Below are 20,679 nucleotides of genomic sequence, written 5' to 3' on the forward strand. Positions count from 1 at the left end.
GACTTTCATCACATTTGAGTGGAAGCCCATGTATCGTGTTGGAGAGACCAACTAGGGGAAGATAGAAGCCCTGAAGGCCCAAACTATTCCCTAGTCCTCCCTCCTGCACATGCGTGCACACACACGCACTTTCATCTGTTATCCCAGGAAAGGACATGAGAGCTGGGCATGACTCTGTCTCAAGCCCAGGGTTCCTGGCTTCTCCTACATGCCCTATGTGAGGGGGGTCCTATAGTGGGCACTGCTCGATCTTACCCTACATGCTCTTCCTAGAAGATGCCAATTATTTCCAGACATCCATTCCTCCCGGACATGAGACATGGGCTTCAGAGGAATTGGCCACACACATTTCCTCCAATCTAGTGGTGGATTTGATTGGTCTCATGGTAATTCTTAACTCCTACCCCCAACCCCACCTCTTGCACATGATTGGTTCAGTCATGCACATGTGACTCAATTTGAGCCAATAAGATGCAAAGAAATGTGTGGATGTGAGCAGCCTTCTGGGAAAACCTTTTCTCCGCTGGGAATGCTGGGAGATCATCCGTCTTTCCTGATGTAATGAATGAGGAACCATGCAGCCCAGACCACTCCTGCCAGACACCTATGACCAGGGGAACTGCAGACCATGCAGCATATTCTGGGTCCTCCATGGCCTCCCCAAGCTGCTCCATCAACTTGACCAGAAGCTGCTGGCCTCTGGACTTCCTGTAATGTGAGCCCGTGGATCTCCTCATTGTTTAAGCAGCCAAAAGCATCCTCAGCACATAAGATCCCTGGGACTTGGAGCCCCAGGGTAGAGTACCCAGATAATGGGTTCTAGGTCAGACAGTTCTGTTTTCCAGTTGATCCTGAAGCTTTTCACCTGATGAACCTCTAAGCCTGCAGCACACTCCACCCCCAGATCATTGACTTGTACCCTCAGAACGTGCTCTACCCATGGGTTATTATTTGCTGTGTTCCAAAACACCATCAAAACTTGTGGGCTTAAAATGACAATGACATGATCCCTAATTTGCTCACGATTTAGCAATTTAGGCAGGGCTCAGGAGGTACAGCTCATTTTGGTTCTGTATAGCATCTGCTGTGAAGACACCTGCTCCTCTCCCATACCTAGTGCCTCAGCTGGGATGAGAACCACAGTTGGGGGCTGGCTGATCATCACTCTCTCTCGTGGGGCCTCTCTTCATGGCTCACTTGAGCTTCTTCTGGAATGGGGACTGGGTTTCAAGAAGGAGCCTCCTCAGGGGCCAAGATTCAATGTGCAATGGTTTATCAAGCCTTACACTGGCTTGTCAATGTCCCTGTGGTCAAAGAGACATACGGCCAAGCCCAGACTTTGTGAGAGGGGACTACATAACAGTATTACTAAGAGTATTACTATATGCAGGAATGGTTTATTGGCGACCTCAAAATAATAGTTTGTCCCAGTGGTCATCTTGTTTTTGAAAGATCAAAAGCAAAAGGAAGAATCAAAATCATTACCAGAAGAGGAGACATGTTCCTGTTTCTCCCTCAACTGCCCCTCCTCCCACAGAAGGGAATGACTTTTACCTTTATTTTTTTCTTTTCTTTTCTTTCTCTCTTTCTCTCTTTCTTTCTTTCTTTCTTTCTTTCTTTCTTTCTTTCTTTCTTTCTTTCTTTCTTTCTTTCTTTCTTTCTTTCTTTCTTTCTTTCTTTCTTTCTTTTCTTTCTTTCTTTTTTTTTTTTTTTTTTTTGACAGACTCTGGCTCTGTTGCCCAGGCTGGAGTGCAGTGGTGCGATCTTGGCTCAATGCAACCTCCGCCTTCCGGGTTCAAGCTATTCTCCTGCCTCAGCCTCCCCAGTAGTTGGGATTACAGGCGTGCGCCACCATGCCCAGTTAATTTTTGTACTTTTAGTAGAGACGGGGTTTCACCATGTCGGCCAAGCTGGTCTCAAACTCCTGAGCTCAAGCGATCCACCCACCTCAGTCTCCCAAAGTGCTAGGATTACAGGCGTGAGCCACCATGCCCGTCTGGGAATGACTTAAAGATAGGATTGGATCAGAACGTAACACAGGGAAGTGAATCTGACTTGATTTAATATTTATCAAGTACCTAATTGTGTGCAAAGTGCAGAGTTCAGTTCAACTTCTTTACAGGGTACCTAATTTCTGCAAGACACTGTTCCGGGCACTGGAAACACCAAACTTTGTCTTTATTAACTACTATGTACCCATCACATGTGACATCTGAAAAAATGAGCCACCCAAAGTCTAGTGGCTAAAGCAGACTCTGTGCTGTTCTGATAACATGGCAAATGAATATGATTATGTGCCACATGGTTTATATATGCAAGTGTATTTTATCCTTATACCAGTCCTCAAAGCTGTTATCATCCCCTTTATGAAGGTGAGGAAACTGAGGCTTGGAGAGGCCAAGGAAATTGTTCAAGATGATATGCATAGGAAGCTGGGGTGCAAACCCAGGAATTTCTATCCAAAGTCACTTCTATTCTACCAGGCAATCGTACTGCAGTGGTACGACAGCATGCAGTGTATGACAGTGCAGTGCCTAACAGGGCTGAGTGTTTCTGGTGCCTGTTGACTGAGCACCACAAACAGCCCTGCTAGGCACAGTGAAAACATCAATATGAATGCAATACAATATGCAATATGAATGCCATATAGTCCAGACCTCAGAGCTTTGCAGTCTGCAGGAGATTGAAGTGGAACAAGCTGGCTGAGAGACTTATCTACCCATGATATGAGCCTGCCCAGCCCTGATCAATGAGTTGGATGTGCAAAAATAAATAAGACATGGTGCCTGTCCTCAAGGAGTTCAGAGTCTAGTGGGGAGACAGATACATCAGTAAATAGATGCTCAGAAGTCTTACACATGCAGTGAGACGTTCACGTGGGGCCAGCAAAAGCACAAAGGAGAATGTGATTAGCTCTGCCTGGGATGGGGTGGAGTGCCAGTCATATGGTAGGCTTCATAGAGGAGGTGGATCTTGAGATTAATCATGGAATGTGAGTAAGGATGTTCAGGTGGACTGGATGAGGCACAGCATTCCAGACAGAGGGCATGGTATGCATGAAACTGCAGTATGATGTATTTGGCAAGCTGTAGGTAGCTCATTAAGCTTGGAAGATAGGGCTTCAAGGAGGAGCACAGATGTGAGGTAGAAAGCAGACAGTCTGTACCTGGATGGGGCTGTCCTCTCTGAGGGCCTTACATTTGAGACTCAGACCTTCCTTCTAGGAATTTACAGTCTGGCTAGAACATAAAGAGTTAATGACTAAAGAAGCCACAGAGAAGAGTTGGAAAGATGCTCATTATCCCAAATAATCAGAGATGCAAATGAAAACAATCCTTCAGGTTGGCAAAAATTAAAACGCAAGTGTAGCTGAGAATGAGGGAAACGGAAACTTTCATACACTTGATGAATTATGAGCCAAGAGCTGTGGGTGAGTATTTAGCAAAATTGAAATTATATCCTACAACCTACAATTTCCATTTCTACATAGCCTAGAGAAATCCTTGAACATGTGCACAGGGAGCGTGTGCAGAGATCTCCATTGCAGTGTAGTTTACAATAAAAAAACAACCTGGCAAGTATTAAAAGATCTTGTTCTCGGCCAGGCACTGTGGCTCATGCTTGTAATCCCAGCGCTTTGGGAAGCCGAGGTGGGCAAATCATTTGAGGTCAGGGGTTCGAGACTAGCCTGGCCAACATGGTGAAACCCTGGCTCTACTAAAAATACAAAAACATTGGCTACTAAAAATACAAAAAAAAAAAAAAAAAAAAAAAAAAAAAGTAAAACAACCTAAATGCCTTTTAGCTGGACAATAGACAAATGGGATGATCTATGGCAGTGGAAAGAAATGAACCACATCTGCATGTATCAGCATGGAAAGATCTCACAATACATCATGGTGGGTGAAAACAACAATCTGTAGAACGAGCCCTACAGCAGGAAATGTACTGTTGATGTAGCCTTCAAAAGGCACACACAAAACCAGTCCATTGCTCATAAGTATGAGTATGGAGTATGGAGGGTGAATGGGAAGGATGCCACAGAAATCCAACTTCACATTACATTTAATTTAGTACTTTTCAGAAGCAGCTTTACAAGAGAGAGCTGCCAAAATGCTTTCTGATGAGATAACTAAGATGCTAGCAAGAGTGTCTGAGAAACACAGTGTTGGTGAGCTGATCTAAAGTTAAGTGAGCAATTTCAATGTTGACATAAAGGAACAAATGTCTCATGTTTTATGACTTTGTCACAGTTAAAGATTCATCCTCAGAAAGAGGAACCCTTTTTAATTAAACATTGAACATTCTTGAGAGAGAAAAGCTGTAATCTTGGCAAAGTAAATAAAATATGTGTAGATTTTTTTTTTTTAACTTAAAGAAGGTCTTTCATTTCACTCATTGGCATGATTCCCAATAGCATTCCTTGTTCTTCATGTTCCTGAGGTCCCTAGATAGTGGAATTCACAATGATTCTTAAATTTCAAGGAGGCACAGGGACCAGGTAGTAAGTAAGCATTAATTCAAATAGTGAAAAAAATTAGTCACCCTTCAATTCATGCAGGGCATCATTTGCCCATTGTGACTCAAAACCATCTTCATAATTCTGTAATATCCATGTACCACTCAAGGGAACACCAATAAAATCAATAAGGGAACACCAATAAAATCAATTTAGGATGCTTTAACCCAGGATACAGCAGACGAGCCTACCACGGCTATAATCCCAGTCCGGATCGCCCCCTGGCGGCAGTGTGTCCAAATTGCAGGCCCAGAGATTCGGAATCATAAGCCCACAATGTACATGCTGTGGAGGGACAGAGAGACCATTTAGTTACATCTTTCTAACCATGCTTTCCTACTCGATGTTACGGATGAGGAAACTAAGGCCAAGTTGAACACATTTATGTTTAAATTGCAAGAGAGGAGTTTACGCTTCCTGCTTTGCAAATCCAAACTCTCAATGATGTCACAGAGTGGTAGGCTGATCTTTTTTCGCATTCTCCCTCCCAGATTCATGGACTCTGTAATAAACAGGAACGGGAAGGAGCCACAGCAGAGGAAAATTCAAATGCAGGTTTACTGTAGAGAGGCAACAAGAGACTCTCGCTAGGCTTGCGTTCTTGGGAAGACCACCTCACTTGTCAGAGCCAATTTGCATTTCTAGAGTACTAATAGAGGGACAGTTCCACCTCCTTCAGAGGCTATTGTGAGGATTATCTGAGAAGATGCATGCCATGTATCTGGCACAGAGCCAGTTATAGACATGTAGTAAACACTTATGCTTTTCCTTCCTCCAGGCCCAGTTTCCTAAATATGTTTGAAAGAACTCTGTGGCATGTTAACAGATGTTCTATCAAAAAGTATCCCATTGTCAAATAAATCAGGTTATGCTGGTTTACATAACGCTATACAGATTGCTTTTGGGCAAGACTTCTCAGAACCTTGAACACGCTAACACTGATTGTGTAACTCCAAATTATTATACATAGTTTTCACTGTTCCTCACTTCGCCTGGCACAGACAGAGAAAGCTATGAACATCAGTTACAACAGCTGTGATTATGACAATGATTTTATTAAAATCGCAGGTTCAGAAGCCTGGGAGTTCAGCCAAGGAAGAGGAGCCCTGTTTTGGGGGGTGGTTAGATGGATTGACGTGTTAATCCAGATGCTCATTACCAATGCTCATGGAGAAATGTGCCTGCCACAGGCCTGGCCACTTCCTTCCTCTGGCCCACACTGCAGGCATTGCACTTTGGAAGCAGATAATCAGAGAAAGGAGTAAGCCTACTCTCAGGACAAGGGGTTGAGTTTCTTTTATGGCTGGCATTGCATGAATCAGTCTGAGTGAGGGCATCTTAACCTCCCTGTGCTGCTGGCTTCCCTGGTTTATGACAAGCAAGAGAGGTCAGGTGACCTGTCCAGCACAGTGACAGGAGCCAGGCCTGGGCCCCTCCTATCCAAATCCCTTTTCAGTGGGCCAGTATAAATATATATATATATATAATTTTTTTTTTTTTTTAAACGGAGTCTCACTCTGTCACTCAGGCTGGAGTGCAGTGGTGCGATCTTGGCTCACTGCAAACTCTGTCTCCTGTGTTCAAGTGATTCTCCTGCCTCAGCCTCCTGAGTAGCTGGTATTACAGGTGCACGCCACCATGCCTGGCTAGTTTTTGTATTTTTAGGAGAGATGGGGTTTCACCATGTTACCCAGGCTAGTCTCGAACTCCTGAGCTCAGGCAATCCACCTACCTCGGCATGCCAAAGTGCTGGATTACAGGTGTGAGCTACTGTGCCCGGCCCCAGCAGGCCGGTATTTACTGAGCACCTACTATATGCTGAGTGTTTGGCACCATGTGGGAGACAGAGATGAGTAGTCCTTGGCTCAGAGGGATGATAATACGGACATAGATGGGCTTAATACAAGGAGGTGAAGGGTCAGGGGAGAGAGGTGCAGCCTGGGGGATGGAAGTCAACCACCTGGGGCTTCCAGGGTGGGAATTTAGAAGCTGGGGAGCATTGCCCCAGGCCCCAGGTGATTTGGGGTCAATGTTACTAGAGTCTTGGAGCAGGTCAGGGTCCCATGCAAACTTCCTAGGGTAAAACATTCCAGGTCTCCAGGGGGAAGGGTCACTGTGGGCCCTTTGGAGGTCAGAAGTAAAGCGTTCAGCTGCTCATTTGCTCCCCAAATGGTTCCCACAGCACTTTCCCTCTGGCTGTCCCTAAACAAGCAAGCCCATTCTTGTGTGCGATCAATTCCCGGTGATTATAGGTTTCTTCCAGTCATCTTAACCTCCCTAAGGGATTTTCCCTCAATTTTGTTTTATATAATATTTATTTATTTAGTTTTTTAAAGATTTTTGTTGTTGTTGTTGTTGAGATAAAGTCTCACTCCGTCACCCAAGCTGGAGTGCAGTGGTACGATCTCGGCTTACTGCAACCTCTCGGCTTACAGCAACCCTCCCGGGTTCAATTAATTCTTGTGCCTCAGCCTCCTGAGTAGCTGGGACTATAGATGTGCATCACTACACCTGGCTAATTTTTGTATTTTTAGTAGAGATGGGGTTTTACCATGTTGGTCAGGCTGGTCTCGAACTCCTGACCTCAAGTGATCCACCTACCTCAGCCTCCCAAAGTGCTGGGATTACAAGCGTGAGCCACTGCACCTGGCCTTTATATAATATTTAGTTAGGTCTATTTACCTTACTCCCCAGCCTTCTTGCAATGTCCAACACAGATAAGTTGATTCACCAAGTAGAGACTACGTTTTCTCAGACTTAAGGGACTTGAACCACAGGTGACCCCATTAAGAATAATAGCTAGCACTGAGAAAGCACTGTATATACATGAACTCACTTAGTCACCACAACACCCCTGCCAGGTAGGTACCTTTATTGTCCTCATTGCCTCATAGATCCAGAAATTGAAGCACAGAGAATTCTAGTGACTTGCCCAAGGTCACACAACTAGTGTGTTGGAGCTGGGGTTTGAATCCAGGTGGTTTAACTTGGAGGTCCTCACCTTTAACCTCACCTAGGTCACGTTGCTCAGGGGAAGTACAAACTACAGTGGGCAAGGTCGAGGTCTAGAATACGTATGTAAAAAGTCCAGAGGAGGGGCCGGGTGCGGTGGCTCACACCTGTAATTCCAGCACTTTGGGCGGTTGAGGGGGGTGGATCACTTGAAGTCAGGAGTTTGAGACCAGCCTGGCCAGTATAATGAAACCCTGACTCTACTAAAAATACAAAAATTAGCTGGGTGTGGTGGTGGGTGCCTGTAATCCCAGCTACTTGAGAGGCTGAGGCACAAGAATCACTTGAACCCAGGAGGCGGAAGTTGCAGGGAGCCGAGATCACGCCACTGCATTCCAGCCTGGGCGATAGAGCAAGACTCACTCTCAAACAAACAAACAAACGAAGAGTCCAGAGGAGGAAGTTTACATGGAGATTTTCATATTTGCTGCTAGTCATTCAATTCTTCCTAATAATGAAGTGCGAGAGATAGTTTAAAGCTGGATGAAGGAGAAGGAAAAGCTGCAGATGCATCTGGTAGGATTTGGGGAAAAGTCAGGCAATGTCTTCAAATAAATTAACCCGAGATATTTACAGGCCGACTTCAGGTCCACAATCCAAGAAGGGCTTCTTGGGCTGTGGGCTTGAAGTCTTTATAACACTGTGCTCCCTCCCTGAAGAAGAACAAGAGGAAAAGGGCTGGGAGGTCTTTAGAGGCCCCTCTCTACACCTTCCTGTTTAACAAATGGGGAAACTGAGGCATGCACGGAAAACAAAATGAACTGTCAAGGTCCCAAGGCACGTGAGAGGAAGACAGAATTGAGCTCAGGTCTCTCGGCTTCCTTTGGGGCACCCTCTCAGTGACCTCGCTGCCCTGGCTAACACAATTCAGGGTGGCCAGAACCAGGACTCAGCTCTGGATGCCAACTCAGCTGCCAACCAGCTGTGAGACCCCTGGCAAGAGGCCTCCTCTGAGCCTCAGTTTCCTCATTTGTAAACTGGGGATAGTCAGATAACCTACCTCATGGGGTGGTTGTGAGGGTCTGGGGGCTCCTGGGGTGTAGCGCCCGCCGTAGTACCTGGTGCGGAAGAGGGGCTAGATAAGTGCAATTTAGCCTTAGTGTATTTTCCACATACCCCAGCCACCCAGAAATTATTAGAAACAGAGAAAGGACAAGGGAGAAACCCTTTCAGTTTAGACTCAGGAAAGCTGAGAGGGGAGATGAAGGATATCTGTAGGGACAGAAATTAGACCCTAGGGTGGAGTCTGGGCCGGCCTTTGCCTGCAGGGGGCAGATAAGCATATTACACATTGCCCAGCTGAGAATACAAGCCAAAGCGCCTCCAGAACAGGCCCTGGGGACCAGGCCACATGGCTGGGGAAGAGCCTCAGAGTTGGGGTTCCCTAAAAGCAGACCCTGGAACAAGGATTCCCATGCAAGGGTTTACTTGGGAACCCTCATGAGGAGATGCAGGGAGGGGAATAAGGAAGAGAGAGAAAGAAGGAAACCAATCCAATGTACACAACTGGCCGGGTGCAGCGGTTCACACCTGTAATCCCAGCAATTTGGGAGGCTGAGGCGGGCAGATCACCTGAAGTCAGGAGTTTGTAACCAGCCTGGCCAACATGGTGAGACCCTGTCTCTACTAAAAATACAAAAATTAGCCAGGCGTGGTGGCACGCACCTGTAATCCCAGCTACTCGGGAGGCTGAGGTGGGAGAATCGCTTGAACTTGGGAGGCGGAGGTTGCAGTGAGCCGAGATCATGCCACTGCACTCTAGCCTGGGAGACAGAGAGAGACTCCATCTCAAAAAAAAAAGTATACGATGAACGAAATTACCCCTGGAACTTAATTCCCCCCAGGAACTCTAGGAAGTGTGTAGAATCTGTAGAACCTCAGAGCTATGGGGGCGTTGGGGGAGAGCTGCCCCCGTGGGAGGGGAGGGCTGTACCTCCTTGACACTTGCAGCCTTGGGGCGGGCTCTGCTCCAGCAGCGGTGGCTGTAGTGTGTGTCCCTGGCATAGGAGGCCAGTGCGGGCGTTGGCGGCAGGAGTCGGGGGAGCACCCGGAATGGTCCAGGTGGCAGAGTGGGTGTCCAAGAGAAACACAGCCGACATGAGTGCAGGCGGCGGAAGTGGAGGCAGATTTGGTTCAGCAGGGGAAAGAACAGCTGTGTTCCAGTTTGTGCAGAGGTGACTGGGCAGATGTTTGAAAGAAAGAATGTGGGAGCTGAGGAGACAGCAGGCACTCAAGTGAACAGCGACGAGGGCTGGTCAGGGTCGGTGCCATCCCGCCAACTGTGTCTGCAAGTTGGCAATGATCCCAGCTGGGATTCTGTCCACCCAGAGACAGGGAGATAGAGGCCCTCTCCTTCCTGAGGATTCCGTTTCAAAGGAACAACTTTTAGGTCGCTCTTGAGCTGTAGAAGATGAACACACATCTCAAAGGGACTGGGGAGGGATTCATCATCGTAAGCTGTTCTTAAGTTAACTTTCTAAGAAAGAGTGGCCAGGTCTGGTATAATTTGGGTATTTGTTATCTCCCAAATCTCATGTTGCAATGTAATCCCCAATGTTGGAAGTGGGGTCTGGTGGGAGGTGTTTGGGTCATAGGGGTGGGTCCCTCGTGGCTTGGTGCTGTTCTTGCAGTAGGAGTGAGTACTTGAGGGATCTGGTTGGTTAACTGTGTGGCATCTCCCTCCTCCACTCTCTTGCTCATGCCTTCATCATGTGACAGACATGCCTGCTCCCGCTTCACCTTCTGCCACGAGTAAAAGTTCCCTGAGGCAGCTGGGCGCGGTGGCTTATGCCTATAATCCCAGCATTTTGGGAGGCCGAGGCAGGCAGATCTCGAGGTCGGGAGATCGAGACCATCCTGGCCAACATGGTGAAACCCTGTCTCTACTAAAATACAAAAAAATTAGCCAGGCATAGTGGTGCGTGCCTGCAGTCCCAGCATCTTGGGAAGCTGAGGCAGGGGAATTGCTTGAACCTGGGAGGCGGAGGCTGCAGTGAGCTGAGATCCTGCCACTGCGCTCCAGCCTAGTGACAGAGCAAGTCCCCGCCTCAAAAAAAAAAAAAAAAAAAAAAAAAAAAAAAAAAGATTCCCTGAGGCTTGTCTAGAAGCAGATGCCAGCACGATGCTTCCTGTATGACCTGCAGAACTGTGAGCCAATGAAACCTTTTTTCTTATTAATTAACAGCCGATTACAGGGACCTATTGTCAGGTGTTGGCTAGAACAAAAACAGTCAATTCTCCAGGTAATGTTGAGCTTTCTCAAGCAGCATTATTTATATATTTATTCATGTATTTAATTTTTTAGAGATAAGGTCTCACTCTCTCTCCCCCAGGCTGGAGTGTAGTTGAGCAATCATAGCTCACTGCAGCCTCCAACTCCTGGGCTCAAGTGATCCTCACACCTCAGCCTCCTGAGTAGTTGGGACTACAAGTGCATGCCACCATGCCTGGCCTTTTTTTTTTTTTTTTTTTTTTTTTTTGAGACAGAGTTTTGCTCTTGTCGCCCAGGCTGGAGTGCAGTGGCGGAATCTCGGCTCACTGCAACCTCCGCCTCCTGGGTTCAAGTGATTCTCCTGCCTCAGCCTCCTGAGTAGCTGGGATTACAGGCGACCACCACCACACCTGGCTAATTTTCGTATTTTTAGTAGAGACGGGGTTTCACCATGTTGGTCAGGCTGGTCTCGAACTCCTGACCTCAGGTGATCTACCCATCTCGGCCTCCCAAAGTGCTGGAATTACAGGTGTGAGGGACATTTTTTTAAGGTACAGATGGGGTCTTGCTATGTTGCTCAGGCTGGTCTCAAACTCTTGGGGTCAAGTGATCCTCCCTCCTGAGCCTCTCAAAGTGTTGGGATTACAGGCATGAGCCACCGCACCCAGCCTCAGGTGACATTTCAATGGGGAGAGGATGGTGGTGTTGGAGTCATTCAAGGGACACATCCTGATGCTGATACGAGCCAGCTAGAATTTGGTCTTCCCTTAGTGCTGAGGTTGGGACAGAGTTTTTCTGTGCCAAGAGCTCTGCAGTTCAGTGGGTGGGACCTGACAAGCTCCTCTTATAGGAAGACACTCTCTTGCTATTCTTTTCTTTTTTTTTTTTTTTTTTTTTGAGATGGAGTCTCACTCTGTCGCCCAGGCTGGAGTGCAGTGGCCGAATCTCAGCTCACTGCAAGCTCCACCTCCCGGGTTCACACCATTCTCCTGCCTCAGCCTCCAGAGTAGCTGGGACTACAGGTGCCCGCCACTGCGCCCAGCTAATTTTTTGTATTTTTTAGTAGAGACGGGGTTTCACCATGGTCTCAATCTCCTGACCTCATGATCCACCCGCCTCGGCCTCCCAAAGTGCTGGGATTACAGGTGTGAGCCACCAAACCTGGCCTTTTTTTTTTTTTACTTTTTCTTTTTTTCTTTTGAGACGAAGTCTTGTACTGTCACCAGGCTGGAGTGCAATGGCATGATCTTGGCTTACTGCAACCTCTACCTCCTGGGTTCAAGCAATTCTCCTGCCTCATTCTCCCTAGTAGCTGGGAGTACAAGCACCTGCCACCACATCTGGCTAATTTTTGTATTTTTAGTAGAGAGGGGATTTCACCATGTTGGCCAGGATGGTCTCGATGTCCTGACCCTGTGATCCGCCTGTACTGTGATCCGCCTGTACTGACCTGTGATCTCCCAAAGTACTGGGATTACAGGTGTGAGCCACCGCACCTAGCCCCTCTTGCTATTCGTCAGCAGCCTTGGAGTGAGAAACCTGAGCCCCCTGTCCTTCCCTGGAACAGAGAAACCTGCTGTCTCTCACATGCATATATGCACACACACACACAAACACACCATGCATGAACTTACACACAGACATCTAAGGCCGGGTGCGGTGGCTCACACCTGTAATCCTAGCACTTTGGGGGGCTGAGGTGGGTGGATTGCCCGAGGTCAGGGGTTTGAGATCAGCCTGACCAACATTGTGAAACCCCGTCTCTACTAAAAATACAAAAATTAGCCAGGTGGCCAGGCATGGTGACTCACGGCTGTAATCCTGGCACTTTGGGAGGCCGAGGTGGGCGGATCACAAAGTCAGTATATCGAGACCATCTTGGCTAACATGGTGAAACCCTGTCTCTACTAAAAATACAAACAAAATTAGCCAGGCTTGGTGGTGGGCGCCTGTAGTCCCAGCTACCCAGGAGGCTGAGGCAGGAGAATGGCGTGAACCCGGGAGGCGGAGCTTGCAGTGAGCCGAGATCGCGCCACTGCACTCCAGCCTGGGGGACAGAGCAAGACTGCGTCAAAAAAAAAAAAAAAAAAAAAAAAAAAAAAAAAAAATTAGCCGGGCATGGTGGCGGGTGCCTGTAATCCCAGCAACTCGGGAGGCTGAGGCAGGAGAATCGCTTGAATCCAGTGGGTGGAGGTTGCAGTGAGCCGAGATTGAACCACTGCACTCCAGCCTGGGTGAAAAAGCGAAACTCCGTCTCAAAAAAAAAACGAAACAAAACAAAACAAAACAAAACAAAAACAGACATCTAAGCACGTTTGTACAAGCAGGTGCACGCCAACATGATGCATACACACAAATACACGTATTTGTACACATACACAACTGGGCACAGCATACGAAAGCATTGCTAACTTAAGTTCAAATACAAGCATGCCAACCGGCTTCATAGACATGCAGCCTATAACCCGTGCAGTCCCAGAGGGCTCATTCTCAGAGGGCGCTGCCCTTGATTTAATGCTCTACTGTTACGGTTTTGAGATTCTTAATAATTTTTTAACAAGGGGCCCCCAAGTTTTCGTTTTGCACTGGGCCTTGCATGTGCAGATGCACACACAGATGTTCTCTATCTCATTCTGTCTTGCCCTCTCCCCTATCTTGACTTCTGGAAGTTCCCGCAAAGCTCCATCCTCAACTCTGAAATCCAAGGGCTTAGAATGAAAATGGAAAACTGCCCCTGCGGAAGAGGGGTTGAAGTAATGTCTGCCGCCGACCTCTAGGTGGCAGCACAAGCCGACCCAAGCCTCAGCAGAGGATGGGAAGGAAGGAGGCGGGGCTGGGAGGAGATGAGTGTCACCGCGTCACTGGTGCAATCCTTCTACAGACAGGACGGAGATTTCCCAAAGCACGAGATTCTCCGACGAATTGTCTCACTAACCCATTCTTCTACCAATTCAGTTTTAACAGTTTTCTTTCTTTTTTTTTTTTTTTTCTGTTTACAAATGCAGCATTTTTTATTATAGAGAATAGCGTCTAAAGGAAAGTAAAAATCATCCATAACTAGACACTTTTTGGTTCTTTTTATTTACTTATTTTAGAGTCGGGGTCTCACTCGGTCACCCAGGCCGAGTGCAATAGCGAGATCTTAGCTCAATGCTGCCTCGAACTCCTGGGCTCAAGCGATCCTCCCGGGAGCTACAGGCGTGTGCCGCCAGGCCTGGCTAATTTTTTTTTTTTTTTTTTCCTATTTCATCCCGTGGCTATTTCATCAGGCGTCTTGGGAAGGAGATTCAGAGAGAGAGAGAAACAAACAGAGGGAACATGCTATTTGACAGCTCTGAAAATACAGAGTCCTCCAGAGCAAAAGGGCGTCTTCGTTCTCCTCACAGCCACCTTCAGCCCTTATAGTCTGTATCTCAGATGGGCAAATTCCTCCTGCCAGGTTTTAAAAAATAAATTACTTTTGGCCGGGCGCGGTGGCTCACGCCTGTAATCCCAACACTTTGGGAGACTGAGAGACTGAGGTGGGCGGTCATTTGAGGTCAGGAGTTTGAGACCAGCCTGGCCAACATGGTGAAACCTTGTCTCTACTAAAAATACAAAAATATTAGCCAGGTGTGGTAGCAGACGCCTGTACTCTCAGCTACTCGGGAGGCTGAGGTAGGAGAATCACTTGAACCCTGGAGGCAGAGGTTGCAGTGAGCCGAGATCCCACCACTGCACTCTAGCCTAGGTGAGAGTGAGACTCCGTCTCAAAAATAAAATAAAAATAAAAATATATGATTTTTTAATCCTCTTTCCATTCCTTCTTTGCTTTTCATTGCTGTCTGCCCCAGTCCAGGGTCCAAGTGGCCATTGTGGGGAAGAGCCTAAGTCCTTCCATGACACTTCTTTTTTTTTTTTTTTTTTTTTTTTTTTTTTAGACAGAGTCTTGCTCTGTCGCCAGGCTGGAGTGCAGTGGCGTGATCTTGGCTCACTGCAACCTCCGCCTCCCGGGTTCAAGCAATTCTTCTGCCTCAGCCTCCTGAGGAGCTGAGATTACAGCTGCCTGCCACCACGTCTGGCTAATTTTTTGTATTCTTAGTAGAGACAGGATTTCACCATGTTGGCCAGGCTGGTCTTGAACTCCTGACCTCAGGTAATCTACCAGCCTCGGCTTCCCAGAGTGCTGGGATTACAGGCATGAGCCACTACGCCCTGCCTTCCATGACGCTTTTAAGACTACTGTTAGCACTCAGAGGGTGTGGGTCTGTCGGCGTCTTCAAAGTGAAACAGCTACAAAAGAAACCATCTCGCTATACAGGATTGTTTGTGTCAATTCCCTGTCACCACCATTCCCTTCGAAGGTTTCCTCTGGTTGGCAGAAGCTTCCCAGAAGCCCCTTCCTTGTGTGGTTCTAGCTTTGTTCCCCAGTGAGAGGCTCTAGAGAAAGATCTAGAAGTCAGGAGAGAAGGAGAGGACACTGTCTTCTGAAGGTGCCGGTAGCCAAGTGTGGGGCAAGTGAGATGCCCAGCCCCTCCCTTGGGAGCTCTTGAAAGCCATCCTTGCCCGTTAGTGACAGCTTCTCCCACCCACTGGTGGCGTCTCTGGCTTTTGCTCTGCATGCTCTTTCCACAGTTGTTTTGGTTTTAAAAGGGGTTTTTGGAGAACAAATATGTGAATATAGGAATCTGGAATTGTTCCTTTCATCTTTTTAGATTTGAAGGCCACAGTGACTTCATTGCCAGTGGAAAGTGAGATGCTAGCCGTTCATGACATGCTTTGACAAATCAGTTACCTAAATTAGAATCTGTAATTGCCTGGGGTCAGCTGCCTATGGCAAGCAAGGCCTTGGGACATCAAGTAGCTGTTGTAATAGAACGTTATAAGATTCTTATACTAGATTCTTCTTGTAGAATGGGCTGGATTTTTCTGACCATACTGGAAAAAGTGGAAGAAAAAAAAAGAGACAAATTTAGGGCTGTAAATTTCCAATGGAAGGCAAAGATAGACAACCAGAGAATTATTAGATTACTCTGAAATAATTCATTATTTCTTATGGTCACAGGGCCAAGATTTCTTTTCTCTATTTCTCTTTCAGTCTCTCTCTTTTTTTTGGAGTATAGTGGCATGATCACAGCTCACTGCAGCTTTTACCTCCCAGGCTCAAACGATCCTCTCACCTCAGCTTCCCAAGTAGCTGGGACCTCCAGGTGCGCACCACCACACCTGGCTAGTCTGTAAAATTTTTTGTAGCGATGAGGGTCTCCCTATGTTGCCCAGGTTGGTCTTGAACTCCTGGGCTCAAGTGATCCTCTCACCGTGATCTCCCAAAATGCTGGGATTACAGGCAGGGTCAGGATTTCAAAAAACCAAACTCCAAGTAAAATACAATACAAATTCAATTCGTGACCTGGCTAGGTGTCTTCTGTAACAAGGGATTAATTAGGAAGGAGAGAGACTCTAAGAACTGGAATGTGGAAATTTGGGCAGATGTTGATAAATCTGAATACCTTGAACCCCAAACTTCATCTCCCTAGTCATCAATAGCAGCTCTTTTCTATATGGGAGATCAATCTTCTTTTGCCTGAAGACTTTAATTAACTCACCTGAGGCTGCTGCCTTGAGCGGACTGTTGATTTTACTCCCACCTTTTATTATTTTCAGAACCATAACATCCTGGCAGACCCTCGGGTAATGACGACCAAAGCTGATCTGGGAGGAGGCATCCAAACAATTGCAAGACCTTTGCCAATTGATAATGTTGGAAACCTGGGGAATATGTGAAGGAATGAATTTCAGGCTGTGAGCCCAGGGCAGAAGGAACATAACGTTGAACAAACAGAATTGATGAAGATGGAAGCGCTGGCTAGAGAACCTGGCTTCAATCTGTCAGATGGAGCAGCTGGGGGCGGCTCTCATAACTCACTCGGTGCTGCAACCCCAACCCGGGGCCCATGGTCCATTAAATGCAGTCAGGATGCAGGCATTTACCTTGCTATATTATAGAGGAGGGGTCTAAGGCTTAGGCAGATAGGAACGTTGAAGTGTATTTATGGTGCGCAACCTGCTCAGCCTTCCCGGGGGATGATACAGAGGATGGTGTCTTCATTAAGCCTTTTTAAAAATACTTTGGTGTGATGAGACACAGTGAGGCCTACTGGGGATGGAGAAACCTAGTTCCAGTCGGTCACCCGGGGACAGGGAGCTCCACTATGGTGCAGATGTGCAGCTGCACAGAGACAAAAATATTATGTAATAAGCATGCGGAATGCCTGCTTAGAGTGAATTGTTGTTAGAACAAGTTCATGACAAGACATAATTTATAACGATGTGCGAACACTTGCTGACTGCTAGATGAAACACACAGTTAGCCTGTAAAATATCTTACCAAAAACAGTTCAACGGGAAATAGAGGCTGAGTGCATTGGCTCACGCCTGTAATCCCAGCGCTTTGGGAGGCCAAAGTGGGTGGATCGCTTGAACCCAGGAGTTCAAGACCAACCTGGGCAACATAGTGAGACTCTGTCTCTACAACAAAGAAACCTTAAAAAACAAATAATTAGTCAGGCTTGGTGACGTGTACGTGTAGTATCAACTACCTAGGAGGCTGAGATGGGAGGATTGCTTGAGCCCGGGAGGTCAAGGCTGCAGTGAGCCATGATCATGTCACTGTACTCCAGCCTGGGCGACAGAGCAATACCCTATTTCTAAAAAAAAAAAAAAAAAAAGGAAGTAGAAATGCTAGTAGAAAGAAAAAAGATGAGAATGTTTATGATGTTTATTTTAACCTGATGCCCAACTTAATACTAAGGTTTGGAAACCCACGTGGAGGTTGACTGAAGGCAGAGACAGGCCCGGCTCCTTGGAGTGGCATTTGCCTTGGACACAGAACCTTAAGAGGTGAATTCCAGCAGTCATGTACAAAAAGAAAGAGTATTTTCAGAAAGCAACAAGTCTCCTTTTAAATGGCAAAATAGCAAAGAATAGAATAATTATAGAGAAAGTGGAAAGTGTATTTAATAATTAATCACTTATAAATGCATCAGGCCTAGACGGTTTAACAGGCAAGCTCTTTTGTTTCTAAGTTCATTAAACATGTTAAGTTCTTACAAGGCAGATTACTTTTTAAGTAACAGATAATCCTCATGCTATTTAAATAATACCAATGGAAAGATAAAGAAGGAAGGAAAATCTCCCAATTCGTTCAATGCAGCTATCATACCTTAAAGCGTGGGATGAAAGCACACAAGACCCTTTAGAAAGAAAACCCAAGATCAAGAGGATGAAGGCTCTTGGTACAATGAAGGTCACCTAGCTGCTAATAAGAAGCAGCTTGTAGGCTAGAGTTTAAAGCCAGAGAAAAGCCTCAAAGCCAAGAGTGTCGTTTTACCTGAACTTAAACTCCTGTCTCCCAGAAAAAAAAAAAAGAGCACTGCAGATGTTAATAAACACGTTAAGTTGCTCATTGTTGCACGTATTAAGTCTCTTTGTAAAGTGTAATTATTTCAAATGCATGTGAAACATTGCTGAGGCTAAATTACATAATTCATGAACATTGATGATGGCTCAAAAATTAGTCAGTGTATATAAATGATTCAACAGTAAGCTTAGCAGATTTCTACAAAAAAGCATGATATTCATAAACTGTGAAACCTCAGTGGATAATTGCAGCATTAAGAGATCTCTACTCTTCTCTTTTTATGGTACCAGAATTTTTGAATATATGATATTTGACAGCTTTTTAAATCTTGAAATCTAAGTGTAAAACAATTCTTTTTATTTATTTTTATTTTTCCCTTTTTATTTTTTAGTGACAGGGATTTGCTCTGTTGCTCAGGCTGGAGAGCAGTGGTGTGATCACAGCTTACTGTAGCCTTGAACTTTTTCTTTTTTTTTTTAATTTGACACGGAGTCTTGCTCTGTTGCCCAGGCTGGAGTGCAGTGGTGCAATCTTGGCTCATGGCTAATTTCCACCTCGCCTCCTGGGTTCAAGTGATTCTCCTGCTTCAGCCTCCTGAGTAGCTGGGATCACAGGCGTGTGCCACCACACCTGACTAATTTGTGTATTTTTAGTAGAGATGGGGTTTCACCAAGTTGGCCAGGCTGGTCTTGAATTTCTGACCTCAGGTGATCTGCCCACCTCAACCTCCCAAAGTGCTGGGACTACATGTGTGAGCCACTGTGCTCAGCCTGTAGCCTTGAACCTCTGGGCTTGAGTGATCCTCCTGCCTCAGCCTTCCCAGTAGCTGGCACTAAGAAAGGAGACCACCACTTTTCCTGCTGCCCCTTCTCTCCCCCACTTTTGCCTAGTTTATAAGACAGGAGAAAAGGGAGAAAACAAAATTTGGAAAGAAACAGAAGATAAATAGCCAGACAACCCTGGCACCACCACCAAGCCCTAGGAGTTAAAATAATAATAACAATAATAATAATATCAACCCCTGACCTAAACTACTTGTGTTATCTGTAAATTCCAGACATTGTATACAGTAGCATTACAAAACTTTCTGTTCTGTTAGCAGATGCATGTAGCCCCCAGTCACATTCCCCACACTTGCTTGATCTATCACAACCCTTTCACCTGGACCCCTTAGAGTTGTAAGCCCTTAAAAGGGCCAAAAATTTCTTTTTCAGAGAGCGCTCTTAAGATGCAAGTCTACCGAAGCTCCTGGCTGAATAAAGACTCCTTCCTTCTTTAATCTGCTGTCTGAGGAGTTTTGTCTGTGGCTCATCCTCCTACAGCACTAAGGTGCACACCACCATGCCTGGCTAATTAAAAAAGTTTTTTGTTGCCCAGGCTGGTCTCAAACTCCTGGGCTCAAGCAATCCTCTTACTTCAGCCTCCTGAGTAGCTGGGACTACAGGCTCACACCAACATGCCCGGCAGCAATGTTTTTTATTATATTATATTTACTGTTAACTCCCTCCACCACGTTCTGTAAATCTGATAAAGTTAGTATAGAAAAGGATTTGTAGACTAACCTTACTTACAAGTGCAGACACAAAACCATCAATAAAATATTGGAAAATCAAATCTGGTAATATTTTAAAGGAATTCGATCAGGTAGAATTCATTTCAATAATGCCAATGTAGGACATCAATCAGTACAATAAATTGCAGGAAAATCCCTGTAAAGGAATCTCATAGCATTAGATGTCCCCCTGTAACCCAGGGCAGTTGTATCCCTCATGGGTTTGGGGTTTTAAGGGATTGTCCCGATGCTGAGGCTTCCATGTCACCATGCTGGGAACTGTCAAAGCGAAAATTGCACCAGACACAACTAACAGGCAGGGAAGACTTTATTCAAGACTACTGCAATAGAGGAGAGAGACCAGAACCAAGTCTGACCTCAACTCTGTGGAAGGAAGTGTGGCAAGGTGTTTTAGCACCGGGTTGAGAGGGAGATCATGGGCCATTTCTGTTTCCCAACTGGCTTTACCCAAAGGAAAAGTAAAGTTTCTCATATCTTTATGACAGGGGGTAGTTTTCCAACTGCCAACCAAAGTTAGGCTCCTACCCTCCCATGGGACAGAGAGATAGGGTGATATATTCCTTGGTGATTACTAAACTTTGAAGGGATGTCTCCTTGGGAAAGACAGTCCTGGATTATAAACCTAGCAAGAGGCTTTTTTATTTATTATTTATTTATTTATCTATTTAGTTATTTTTTGAGATGGAGTCTCACTCTGTCTCCCAGGCTGGAGTGCCATGGCGCAATCTTGGCTCACTGCGACCTCTGCCTCCTGGATTCAAGGGGTTCTCCTGCCTCAGCCTCCTGAGTAGCTGGGATTACAGATGCACACCACTATGCCCGGCTAATTTTTGTATTTTTAGCAGAGATGGGGGTTCACCATGTTGACTAAGCTGGTCTCAAACTCCTGACCTCAAGTGATCTGCCCACCTCGGCCTCCCAAAGTACTGAGATTACAGGCATGAGACACTGTGCCCGGCCAGCAA

At 46.1% G+C, this 20,679-nt stretch overlaps 3 protein-coding genes across 4 annotated transcripts in view; 1 reads left to right on the forward strand and 2 right to left on the reverse strand.

Moving 5' to 3' along the window:
- Nucleotides 1–20,679, forward strand: part of PVALB (parvalbumin) — a 307,642-nt gene that overhangs the window by 119,045 nt on the left and 167,918 nt on the right. The gene's annotated exons all lie outside the window — the stretch shown is intronic.
- The window catches only part of KCTD17 (potassium channel tetramerization domain containing 17), a 357,579-nt gene that overhangs the window by 76,676 nt on the left and 260,224 nt on the right, over nt 1–20,679 (reverse strand). The window lies entirely within an intron of this gene.
- The window catches only part of MPST (mercaptopyruvate sulfurtransferase), a 462,750-nt gene that overhangs the window by 42,904 nt on the left and 399,167 nt on the right, over nt 1–20,679 (reverse strand). The window lies entirely within an intron of this gene.

This window comes from Macaca thibetana, chromosome 10 (genome assembly GCF_024542745.1).
Source record: "Macaca thibetana thibetana isolate TM-01 chromosome 10, ASM2454274v1, whole genome shotgun sequence".
Lineage (NCBI taxonomy): Eukaryota > Metazoa > Chordata > Mammalia > Primates > Cercopithecidae > Macaca > Macaca thibetana.